Source organism: Anabas testudineus, chromosome 2 (assembly GCF_900324465.2).
Source record: "Anabas testudineus chromosome 2, fAnaTes1.2, whole genome shotgun sequence".
Classification (NCBI taxonomy): domain Eukaryota; kingdom Metazoa; phylum Chordata; class Actinopteri; order Anabantiformes; family Anabantidae; genus Anabas; species Anabas testudineus.
The window spans coordinates 15,273,389-15,285,684 of NC_046611.1; the positions used below are offsets into that span (position 1 = coordinate 15,273,389).

A 12,296-nucleotide genomic window follows, 5' to 3' on the forward strand; every position below is an offset into this window, starting at 1 on the left:
CTTTGATGCTTCTAGTCCACAGCATTTATTGAACAGCTGGACTCACCTGCATCACAGGTTCAGTTTTAATGGTCTGAAGACTCCACAGCAACAAACTGTGAAGCTGTTTCATCCCAAACTCAGCAGGAGTTTCACAACTCGTCTGCTGTTGGTGGTTTTCTGTTAGAGAGAAAACACAGTTTGTTGAACTAGACGTATATGAACCTTCAGAAAATCTGATCTGAACAGAATCTGATTGAGGAACGATGAAGAAAATGGACGCTGGTCTCACTGAAGCAGAATCGTCTCCTCTCTTGGATCAGATAATGAAGCTTTATTGTGAAAACAGAGAAACTGAGCAAACGTTTCCATCCAGAAATCCCACAGTGTCTTTTGGCTTTTAGAGGTGCAGCAGTGGAAAGGTGGAGGAACAGAGAGAACTGTTGTTGTCTGGATTTGATCCAAGTGAATATTGGGAATAAAAGTTGAAACTAAAAGTTGTTGGTGTTCATCATTAGTCTCCTAAAGAGAAAACAAAGAGGCACCAAACATGTTGAGTGTGTGTGACACCACTCAGACTGTGACGGCACCAGTGTTGGAGAAAAACCTTCACTTGGTTTATTTCACACTACAAACTCTCAGTCCTGCAGCACTGGGCTCAGACTATCACCTGGGATCAGTCTATCACCTGGTCTTCTTCTCTGTGTTCTACTGCAGAGTGTAACAAATTTTTTTCTCTCAGTGTTAAAGTTCAATAATAAACAAACTCTTCAATTCAGAGGTGGTGGTAACAAGTTACATTTACTCAGTTACTTGTACTTCAGTAACTTTACTGAATAATCTGTAACTGTTGGAGCAGCTTTGATGCTGCAGACATTTTACTGTTACACAAACAAACATGAAGAAAAATTAAAGACTAAAACACTTGAAACATTTTGATCTGTACGAACAATTGTTGCTCTACAGTAAATGTGTGGTTGTTTCATTGTGAAGTTGTGATTGTTGGAATTAGTGCAGCAGTGTGTGTGTCTCTGTGTGTGATGGTTGTTTGTCTGAATGAACTGCTGTGTTTTTACTGTACATATGTGGTTTGTTGTCAGGTCTCTGTTGATCTCAGTGAGATTTCCTGATGAAATCAAGCTGAACACAACAACACAACATGAATGAAGCTAATGGAAACCTGGGTTTTGTGATCACACTGAAGAAAATGTTGGACCATCTCTAATGATGTGATCAGTAAGTTCAGCTTCTTTCTCTCCACTGCTCGTGTAGTAGATGGAAATTATAGAGTAACAGATGATGAAGCTTAGGACAGTATTGTTAAAGTTTGAGTAAGTTTGGAATTGAGAGAATAGTGTACAGGATGCAGAGTTTATTTGTGGAGTTTGTCTTCTTTTAAAATAGTTGAAATATGTTAAATATGTATTATAAACAGTGTTGATGTTCCAGACAGAAATGCAATTCCTTATATAGAAAATAGCAGTGTAGTCCGTGATAAAGCAGGGAATTAGCTGAATCGGCTGGGTGAGTTCACATTGTAATTAATTAGTTATACCTGAGTGTCCAGTAGAGGGAGTATCGCCGCGGTAGCTTCATTCTGGATAAAGACGCCATAGAGTGAAGTCCGTGTGCGTCATCTTTCCTGATTTTCTCCCTTTTCAGGTATTTGAAACCTTTCTAAGTTTTGTATAAATGTCCAGTAAGTAAGTAAATGTTGATTTAAGTTTGTTTGATAACGTTAATAACTGTTTGAATAACTGTGTGCATGACATAGTTTGTTTATGTAACGATGGAAGTAGCTAGTAAGCTAGCAAGTGTGGCACAATGTACGTTCGGTAATAACGAGTGAAAATGCGCTGTGTTGTGTGTGTAATGTGTAATAAATGTAGGTGTAAAACGTTATGGATAGGCCATAAAGAATGTCTACATGTATAGTAAAGTAGAAGAAATAGAGTTTATTGCATATTCGGGTTAATGGAACTTATTACAAACGTAATGGAGGTATTAGCACCCAGGTGGTAGACGGTGTCAACAGGCATGGTTAGCTCAATGTGCGCCGTTAGCTCTACACGTGGTGGAATGTTGAAATGTAAATGTTGTATGTGTGTATTAAAACATATTTATGTTACGGTTATTATATGTACACTGACAGTGTTTAAGGAAAATGTTGTAGTAAGTAATTTAGCAGCTAAATCTGATAGGGTAAAGGGAAATTTAACAGGATGATGTAAATGTGAATTCACATAATATTCTGTGTATTTCTTTTTTGGTTGCTACTGTACAAAAGACATAATGAGAGTTAGTGGATTGATCATATGCACATTTTGTGTAGAAGGGACAGAATTTGAGGAACTGAGACAGATGTATTCTGACGTATAATGTAATGTCAATAGACATATTGTGTAAAATGCTTGCTTCCATGTTTGTTATGTTTTGTAAAATCATTCTGGATAAAGACGCCATAGAGTGAAGTCCGTGTGCGTCATCTTTCCTGATTTTCTCCCTTTTCAGGGTGTAACATTTGGAGGCACTGCTGGGATGAAATGTGATTAGGGACAGTTTCTAGACGGCAGACATCCCTCTCACTATTCATCCCGAACCCCTTTTGTCAACGGCAGCGCGTGGCGGCCTGGTAGCAGTGTGCAGTGGTCTGTTCCTGGTTTGGCAGCGGTCCATTGAGAGTGTACATCGGTGTGTCAGCAGTCCACAACGGTCCACTAGCAGTGTGCAGTAGACTAGGAGCAGCAGTGACAACCGGCATCAGCTCTCAGCGACCAAAGGCAGTTTGAGGTACAGCACTAGCACGGGGAAATTCAGCGAGAAACGGCGTGGCTTTCCACCTCAGGCTTGCAGACGGCTGGCTACAACCAGCAGAGATCAGCAGGTGCTTAAAGTGACAACAGCAGCTATTGAGGATTGTTCAGGAATGAAGATGGATTCAACAACACTTGAGGACTTCAAACTTGAGGTGATAGGAACATTGTACACGTTAACAAGAGAAACTCTCATTGAAATCTGTAATTTTCTTGACATTGAGTGTTTGATACAGATAGATTTAACTGGCAAGAGCCGTTCCTTCCTCATTTCAGTTATTGTAAAACATTTGAACAGGGATGAAGTGGAAGATTTAGAAGATGGGGGCATGGCCGAGCTGTTAATGTTAAGGGATAAAACCAGTGAATCACGTGAATCTGTTCAGAGTACAGCATTAGATGAAGCAGGGCCTGGGGTAGCACAGAAACAGTCTGTTGTGCCTTCAGAGCAAGAAAGGTTGATGAAAGAACTAGAAGCAATGAAGTTAGCATTGAAGTTATCTCTTCAAGAAAACCCTACTGCAGCTCAGGAGTCTGTTAACACTAGTGGTAGCAGCACGAGACAAGCTGAAGTTCCAGCTCAGCAGCAGACTCTGCAGACACGTTTCCCATTTCAGTGGAGCAGAGAATTCAAAATATCTGGTCAGATTGGTGAGCCAGGACAAAAAGAGAAGCTTAGTTTTTCAAGTCTAGCCCACCAAATTGAACAAGGCATCAGTAAAGGCTTTCCTGAACCAGAGATAGTTGATGCTGTGATCAGGGCCATAGCACCAGGTCTACAACTCCGCAGTTACCTTGAGGGAAAGCCACATTTGACTTTACCCACCTTGAGGCGTATTCTCCGCTTCCACTATCAGGAAAAAGGTGCAACAGAATTGTACAAACAGCTAACCTCAGAAGTACAGAGTAGCAAGGAAAGCCCACAGAATTTTGTGATTAGGGCTCTTGATTTGAGACAGAAAATTCTTTTTGCTTCACAGGAAGCTGACTCAGCCTTGAAATATGACCCTATACTGGTGCAGAGCATGTTCCTCCATACAGTTCTCACAGGCTTGCAGAATGATAGCATCAGGAGCGACCTCCTCCCGTATTTACAACAGCAGACATGTTGTGATGAACTGCTCCTTGAAAAGCTAAACATCGCATGTGCAAATGAGGCGGAGAGGCAGAACAAACGGAGGCAAATGACGCAACAGCGGCCAGCTATTGTGCACTCAGGTCAGGCGAGTGATGAATCAGCTGAAAAAAGAAAGAAAGACTCAAATAAAGACACTTCAAATAAGATAGAGCCAACTGTACTGAATGAACTGAGAGAGGTGCGCTCAGACATGGCTGTGCTAAAAACTCTTGCTGCTGAAGTGGCTCAGATAAAAGAGTCAATCCGACAATCTCCTCCAGTACTACCTCAACATCCACCCCCACCAGTAGTTCAAGAGTACGTCCCTGCCACTCAGTCCCAACAGCAACAATGGCAAAATCTTTGGCCTCCCCCAGGACCAGGAGTAAGGGGTGATGTGGCCCAGTACCAACAACGGTTCGCCAGACAACACTACCACAACCCTTCACACCGTGCACGGCAGCGAAGATGTTTCAGCTGTTATCAAAATAATGTTGAGTACTGTACCCACTGTTACAGATGTGGTAGTGGGGAGCATTTCCTTGCTGGGTGCAGAGTCGGTGTGTCAAAATCAGAGAATCATTTAAACGAGAGAGGGTTACCCCCACGGGACAGGGAGTAACCAGGAGCAATACGAAGTCCCAACAGAGGTGTCTGCATTGTGGTTTTATTCCAGTAGGCCGAAAGATTAAAGTGTGTTCATCTTGTAAGAGGGGTACTTACTGCACAAAGAGTTGTCAAGTGGCACATTGGGCTGAGCACAGAAAACAATGTAAGCCAGATAACTGCAATAAAGTACATAGTAGAGACACTGCAACAGGAAACAGCCAGCCTCGGCTCGTGGATTTAGTGGGAAAACAGTGTGTCATTGAGTGTTACATCCAAGGCAGTAAGACCCAGGCATTATGGGATACTGGTTCACAAGTATCCATAGTGAGTGAAAACTGGAAAAAAAGACATTTGCCCCATGAAAAATTGAGAGATGTGTCAGACTTAGTTGATGGACCAGATGACTTGAAAATAACAGCTGCAAATGGACAGAGCATGCCATATATGGGCTGGATAGAGACTACCTTTAGGCTAGCTGCAGATTGTGCTGCTGCAGGGGAACTTATTGTTCCTATACTAGTTATGAAGGGCAGAAGCCTGTCTCAACCCATAATAGGCTATAATGTCATTGAACAGATAGTCAAAAGGGCTGTTGAAGACTCAGATGAGACATGCAAAGAACAGTTACATGCAATCCTCAGAGCTACCTTTCCCAGTTTAGAGAACACCACTGTTCCTGCTTTCATTGACCTTGTGAGTGTTGGAACATCATGCGAATATGTAGCACGCACTGCAAAAGAAAAAGTGAACATCCCAAAAAACACCTCTGTTCAGATTGAATGTAAAGTGAACATCCAGTCACCAAAAAGAGACGTCACACTTCTCTTTGAGCCAGATGTAAACCCCCAATGGCCTGAAGGGCTTGAATTTTGTGAGACGCTGGTGACGCTGAGAGGTGGAGCCCCTCCTTACATGGTAGTTGATGTCCAAAACCCCACTGATCATGATATCACACTGTTTGGAAAGACTGTAGTGGGCACATTGAACCAAGTGCAAGCTGTGTACCCAGCTAGTGCCTTTGAGAAACCCATTCCTCTTCCCACAGCGTCAGTGAATGATATTGAGGTAGGCAGTGAGGAACTTGATGATAGTGTGTGGGATCCACCTGTTGACTTAAACCATCTCAGCCAGCCAGAAAAGGTGGAGGTGCAAAAAATGCTGCGAGAAGAGAGTGCATCATTTTCAAAATCCGACAATGATATTGGGAACATTCCAACCCTGAAACTGAGCATATCTCTGAAGGATATAGAGCCAGTAGCACGCACTTACCTCTCAGTGCCAAAGCCACTTTACAAAGAGATAAAAGACTATCTCCACAACCTCATTGCCCAGGGGTGGATACAAGCGTCTAAGTCACCCTACTCCGCGCCAGTTGTGTGTGTGAGAAAAAAAGATGGTAGTCTCCGCCTTTGTATAGACTACAGAGAACTGAATCGGAAAACACATCCTGATCGACAACCAATCCCACGAGTACAGGACATCCTTGACAGCCTTGGAGGTAATAGTTGGTTTTCGGTGTTGGACCAAGGCAAGGCCTACCATCAGGGTTTCATGGATGAAGCCAGCCGGCCCTTGACTGCATTTGTGACTCCATGGGGTCTCTTTGAATGGATCAGGATTCCATTTGGATTGATGAATGCCCCTGCAGCGTTTCAACGCTGCATGGAGGAATGTCTGGAGGATCTACGGGACAATATCTGCGTTCCTTACCTGGACGACACTTTGGTTTACAGCCAGTCCTTTGAGGATCATGTGGCTCATGTGAGGCGTGTACTCCAGCAGCTAAGAAAGTATGGGATAAAGCTGAAACCAAGCAAATGCCAGGTGTTTAAGCGGAAGGTTCGCTATCTAGGGAGGATTGTCTCAGCGGAAGGTAGCAAAATAGATCCAGCTGATACCCTAGCTGTGAAGGCATTAAAGGACAAGAGACCAAGTACGGTGGGACAACTGAGAGCAGTAATGGGTCTATTGGGTTACTATAGGCAATACATAAAAGATTTCTCTCGGATCGCAGGACCACTTTACAATCTGTTGAAAGGGACAGCAGACAGTCACAAAGAAAAACAGACCAGGACAAATCCAAATGATGGACATCTGAAGAGGAGAGACAAGGGAGTGCCTTCACATACCCCAATTGTGTGGACTGAAGAACATCAGATCATACTTGAGAGGCTAATAGATTGTCTTGTTGAGCCTCCAGTGCTTGGGTTCCCAGACTTCTCACAGCCGTTCATATTGCACACAGATGCCTCCAATCAGGGGCTCGGGGCCGTACTGTACCAACAACAAGAGGGAAAACTTCGTGTGATAGCCTACGGATCAAGAACACTGACTGCACCAGAACGAAATTACCATCTACACTCTGGTAAATTAGAATTTCTGGCGTTAAAGTGGGCAGTCACAGAGAAATTTAGGGATTATTTATACTATGCTCCCACATTCACTGTGTTTAGTGACAACAATCCCCTGACGTACATATTGTCCAGTGCCAAGCTAAACGCCACCGGATTCAGGTGGGTGGCAGAACTTGCAGACTTTCACTTCACCATCCGATACCGCCCAGGCAGAGAGAACGTGGATGCAGACAGCTTGTCCAGAATGCCTGTGGACATAGAAGCCATGATGAGTCACTGCACAGAAGAGCTTTCATCTGACTGTGTGGCTGCAGCAACCCAAGCCATTCAGACCCAAGACTCTTCACCTTGGGCGTGTGCAATGTTATCATCACCCTTGCAGTGTGACATTGAGAGTAAGAGCGGACTAAGGCCTCTGTCTGCACCAGATCTCAGACAAGCACAACGGAACGACCAACACATAAGCCCAGTGATACAACTGAAACTCACGAACACAAAACCATCTGAATCTAAGATGAAAACCCTCAGCAGTCAGAGTAGATGCCTTCTACGTTGGTGGGAGAAACTTTACGTGAATGAGGATGGCATCCTCTTTCGAAAGGCAGGAAAATACAATCAGTTGGTATTACCTGAAAAGTATAAAGCTACAGTTTTGAAGGAGCTGCACGATGAGATGGGCCACCAAGGCATTGATCGAACAACATCACTGATCAGAGAGAGATTCTTTTGGTCCTATATGCAAAAAGAACATAGAACACTATGTGGCCAGAACCTCAACATGCCTGAAACAAAAGATACCCTGCAGAGAGACAAGAGCCCCACTGGTTAATGTTGTAACCACGCAGCCCTTTGAGTTGGTGTCCATTGATTTTCTCCATCTGGACAAATGCCAAGGCGGGTATGAATACATATTGGTCATTGTTGACCACTTCACCCGCTTCGCCCAGGCATATCCCACCACCTCAAAGTCTGCCAAAACTGTTGCAGATCGGATTTTTAATGACTATGCTTTAAAGTTTGGACTTCCAGCTCGAATCCACCATGATCAGGGAGGTGAGTTTGAGAATCAACTCTTTGCCCAACTGAAGAGGAACTGCGGTGTGTTAGGGTCAAGAACGACACCATACCACCCCCAAGGGAATGGGCAGGTGGAGCGTTTTAACCGTACCCTCCTGCAGATGCTAAAGACACTTACTGAAAAAGAAAAAACAAATTGGAAAGGGTCGCTAAATAAACTCATATATGCATATAACTGCACCAAGTCAGAAGTAACTGGGTTTTCACCTTTCTATCTACTGTTTGGAAGGTCACCACGACTACCAATTGACCTCATGTTCGGCCTCATCTCTGGGAGCGGGAACGCTAACCAACAGGCATACATGGAGAGATGGAAACAGGAAATGCAACAAGCCTACGACATAGTACGAGAGAACACAAGCAAAGCAGCAGGAAGGAGTAAGCGGAATTACGATGGGAAGGTGCGAAGTTCCATACTGCATCCAGGTGATCGTGTCCTCGTCAGGAATTTGTCACCCAGAGGTGGGACTGGGAAACTCCGCAACCACTGGGAAGATGATGTTCATGTTGTTGTTCGGCAGATGGGCGAAGGAATTCCAATATATGAAGTGAAACCCGAGCACGGAAGAGGAAGATCAAGAGTGTTACATCGAAACCTGTTGTTACCGTGTGACCATTTGCCTTTGGAACTGAATCCCATGACAAAACCAAAGGAAAGGAAAACCACACCAATACTTCCCTCTAGGAGCCCAGATGGGGAGGAAGAGGATGAAGAGGATGAATATGGGTATTTCCTGGAACCTGTGATACATCCTCCCACAAGGTCAACCGATCCACCAGAGGCATTGAGAGATACCGTGCATGTCAACATACCAGAGGACCATGAGCTTGGGATGCAGGTAACAAATACAGAATCTGGATCTGAGGAAACAAATGAGCAGAGCAATCCTCACATGCAGAAAAATGCTGAGGTTCAGGACAATGACAACAACCATTCTGAGGAACAGTTGGTTGAGGTAACTGAAGAAGGGGATGTGCCATACTCTCCACACTCAACCTCCAGTGAGACTGTCGATGAAGAGGAGCCAAGTTACCATAGGCCAAAAAGGGAAAGGAGAGCCCCTAAACTCTTTACATATGACCGATTAGGGACTCCGATGTGTTACAAAACAAGCAGTTCTTTTGTAACGCCCTGCCAGTACCACTCAATAGTAAGCCAAGACTATGGACCAGTAACTATGTGGGGAGAGCACATCCGGGGCTACCAACCAGTCTTCATGTATAGGTGTTAGGATGTAAATTGAGTCCCCTTTCAAGTAATTGGATGTCGGGACGACATCTATTTTGCAGGGGAGAGTGTAGTAGATGGAAATTATAGAGTAACAGATGATGAAGCTTAGGACAGTATTGTTAAAGTTTCAGTAAGTTTGGAATTGAGAGAATAGTGTACAGGATGCAGAGTTTATTTGTGGAGTTTGTCTTCTTTTAAAATAGTTGAAATATGTTAAATATGTATTATAAACAGTGTTGATGTTCCAGACAGAAATGCAATTCCTTATATAGAAAATAGCAGTGTAGTCCGTGATAAAGCAGGGAATTAGCTGAATCGGCTGGGTGAGTTCATATTGTAATTAATTAGTTATACCTGAGTGTCCAGTAGAGGGAGTATCGCCGCGGTAGCTTCATTCTGGATAAAGACGCCATAGAGTGAAGTCTGTGTGCGTCATCTTTCCTGATTTTCTCCCTTTTCAGGTATTTGAAACCTTTCTAAGTTTTGTATAAATGTCCAGTAAGTAAGTAAATGTTGATTTAAGTTTGTTTGATAACGTTAATAACTGTTTGAATAACTGTGTGCATGACATAGTTTGTTTATGTAACGATGGAAGTAGCTAGTAAGCTAGCAAGTGTGGCACAATGTACGTTCGGTAATAACGAGTGAAAATGCGCTGTGTTGTGTGTGTAATGTGTAATAAATGTAGGTGTAAAACGTTATGGATAGGCCATAAAGAATGTATACATGTATAGTAAAGTAGAAGAAATAGAGTTTATTGCATATTCGGGTTAATGGAACTTATTACAAACGTAATGGAGGTATTAGCACCCAGGTGGTAGACGGTGTCAACAGGCATGGTTAGCTCAATGTGCGCCGTTAGCTCTACACGTGGTGGAATGTTGAAATGTAAATGTTGTATGTGTGTATTAAAACATATTTATGTTACGGTTATTATATGTACACTGACAGTGTTTAAGGAAAATGTTGTAGTAAGTAATTTAGCAGCTAAAGCTGATAGGGTAAAGGGAAATTTAACAGGATGATGTAAATGTGAATTCACATAATATTCTGTGTATTTCTTTTTTGGTTGCTACTGTACAAAAGACATAATGAGAGTTAGTGGATTGATCATATGCACATTTTGTGTATAAGGGACAGAATTTGAGGAACTGAGACAGATGTATTCTGACGTATAATGTAATGTCAATAGACATATTGTGTAAAATGCTTGCTTCCATGTTTGTTATGTTTTGTAAAATCATTCTGGATAAAGACGCCATAGAGTGAAGTCCGTGTGCGTCATCTTTCCTGATTTTCTCCCTTTTCAGGGTGTAACACTCGACCTCAGGTTACACTAACTTCACACACACACGACCATCTTCCATCAGTTTGACTGTGAAGTGAGGCTCCAACTATCAGCTGTGTTACCTGTGGACAGGAAGTGACAGGGAGCAGCCAGCAGGGGGCAGCACATCATGAGCACAGCACCAACAGAGGAGCTTCATCACATCAGATGTTTTCAGTGTGAAGTCACACACGAGGAAAAGTGAAGAGAAACTTTCAAACAGCAGATCATCAGCTACGTCACACAGTCTTAGAAATCTGGGAACTTGACCTCAAACTTCGGTTTCATCCAGTTTTTCTAATGACACTTTTCAGCAGCTGTTTGTAGTTCAAACTGAGCCTGGTTCCAACTAAAGAGTTCACTAAGTGACACTTTATCAGCACTAAATGAAACCAGTTGTTCTGTAGAGATGAATCAAAGTGTTTGATCATTGATGACGTGTTCACAGTGAAGAGTAGAAGTCAAAGTGTTTGCTGGTCCAGACTTTCCATGTGTCCACTCTAGTTTGAAAGCAGAGTTTCTAACAAACAGAGGGAGAGTTCACCACTAAATAACATCGTGATGATCAGAGTTACATGTGAATCCTGCAGGATTCCTGACAGTGTCCATGATTTTACTCTGATTCCATCACTGCAGCTCAGAATAACTGGACTCTGATGATCAGAGAAAATCAAAGTACAGAGAGAAAAACCCAGAGTGAACAGAGCCAGTTAAAAAGCAGCTTCATGATCCATCAGACCACGAGACAACAGTTCACATGAAGCAGCCTCACAAATAATCAGATGTTATGATGTTATTTGAGACATTAAAGGTTCATTTAAACTTTATTCATAAAACTCCAACAGCTGCTGTTTTAAAAGCTGAATTTTTACCTCTGAAGGTTTGAAGGTTTTTATTTTAAATGTTATTTTCCTCATCCTGACAAATCAGCATTTTTCAGACTGTTTATTCTTATTTTTACTCTAAATGTTCTTCATCAAATGAATTCACTGGTTCTTCGTGTGAACTTTGTTCAGACGTATGAAACCAAAGGAACGTGTTGTTCTGTAAAGAGCTGCTGCTTTAAAGTCAAAGTTCAGCTTCAGGAAACTGTTTTATTGTTGTTGTGACGACTAGAAGTCAACTTGTGTTTTATGTTGGAGACAAAGCAGCAGTTTGTTTCTAATCTGAAGTTTGATTTAAATTAACTTGATGTTAATTAGTTCATGTGTATCGTCTCATGTTGATGGAGCAAATAAAGAAAATGAAGGATGTGTTGATTTGTCTGAAAACACAAAGTCCTTCCTGTCGTCAGCTGCTTTAGTTGAGTCAGGAAACAAGTCAGACCTGATGATCCACTATGAGTCCAAAAACTTCAGCTCACAGTCAGATGATCAGAGAAGCAGATAAGTGACGTCTGATTTTCTGGAAATGTGACTGTTAAAAACTAAACTTCAAGTCAAAGTGAAGTAGTTGTTGACGTCACTGCTGAGAACTAACGTATGAAGTCATGAAGTAACACAGGAAGTAACATGTAGTAACGTACAGAGTCACAGATCAATGTATGGACAGTGATGGAAGAAGAATTCAGATGTTAACTAGAGTTAAAGGAGCATTACAACAAGAAAACAGAATCTGTTACAAGTAAAAGTCCAACTTTATGTTTAATAGAAGAAAATTTATTTAAAGCATCTAAAGTAAAAGTATCATGATGGAGAATGAACCCTGTCAATGATTATTGGATCGTTATTAGTGAACTATTAACAGAGTTTCACTTCCTTCAAAATAAAAGCTTAAGAAGGTTTTACAA

The 12,296-nt window shown here is 42.3% G+C and overlaps 2 protein-coding genes across 5 annotated transcripts in view; both read right to left on the minus strand.

Annotated features, from left to right (window-relative positions):
- Nucleotides 1-12,296, minus strand: part of LOC113163505 — a 1,294,879-nt gene that overhangs the window by 731,096 nt on the left and 551,487 nt on the right. The gene's annotated exons all lie outside the window — the stretch shown is intronic.
- The window catches only part of LOC113163500 (NACHT, LRR and PYD domains-containing protein 12-like), a 664,684-nt gene that overhangs the window by 606,846 nt on the left and 45,542 nt on the right, over nt 1-12,296 (minus strand). The gene's annotated exons all lie outside the window — the stretch shown is intronic.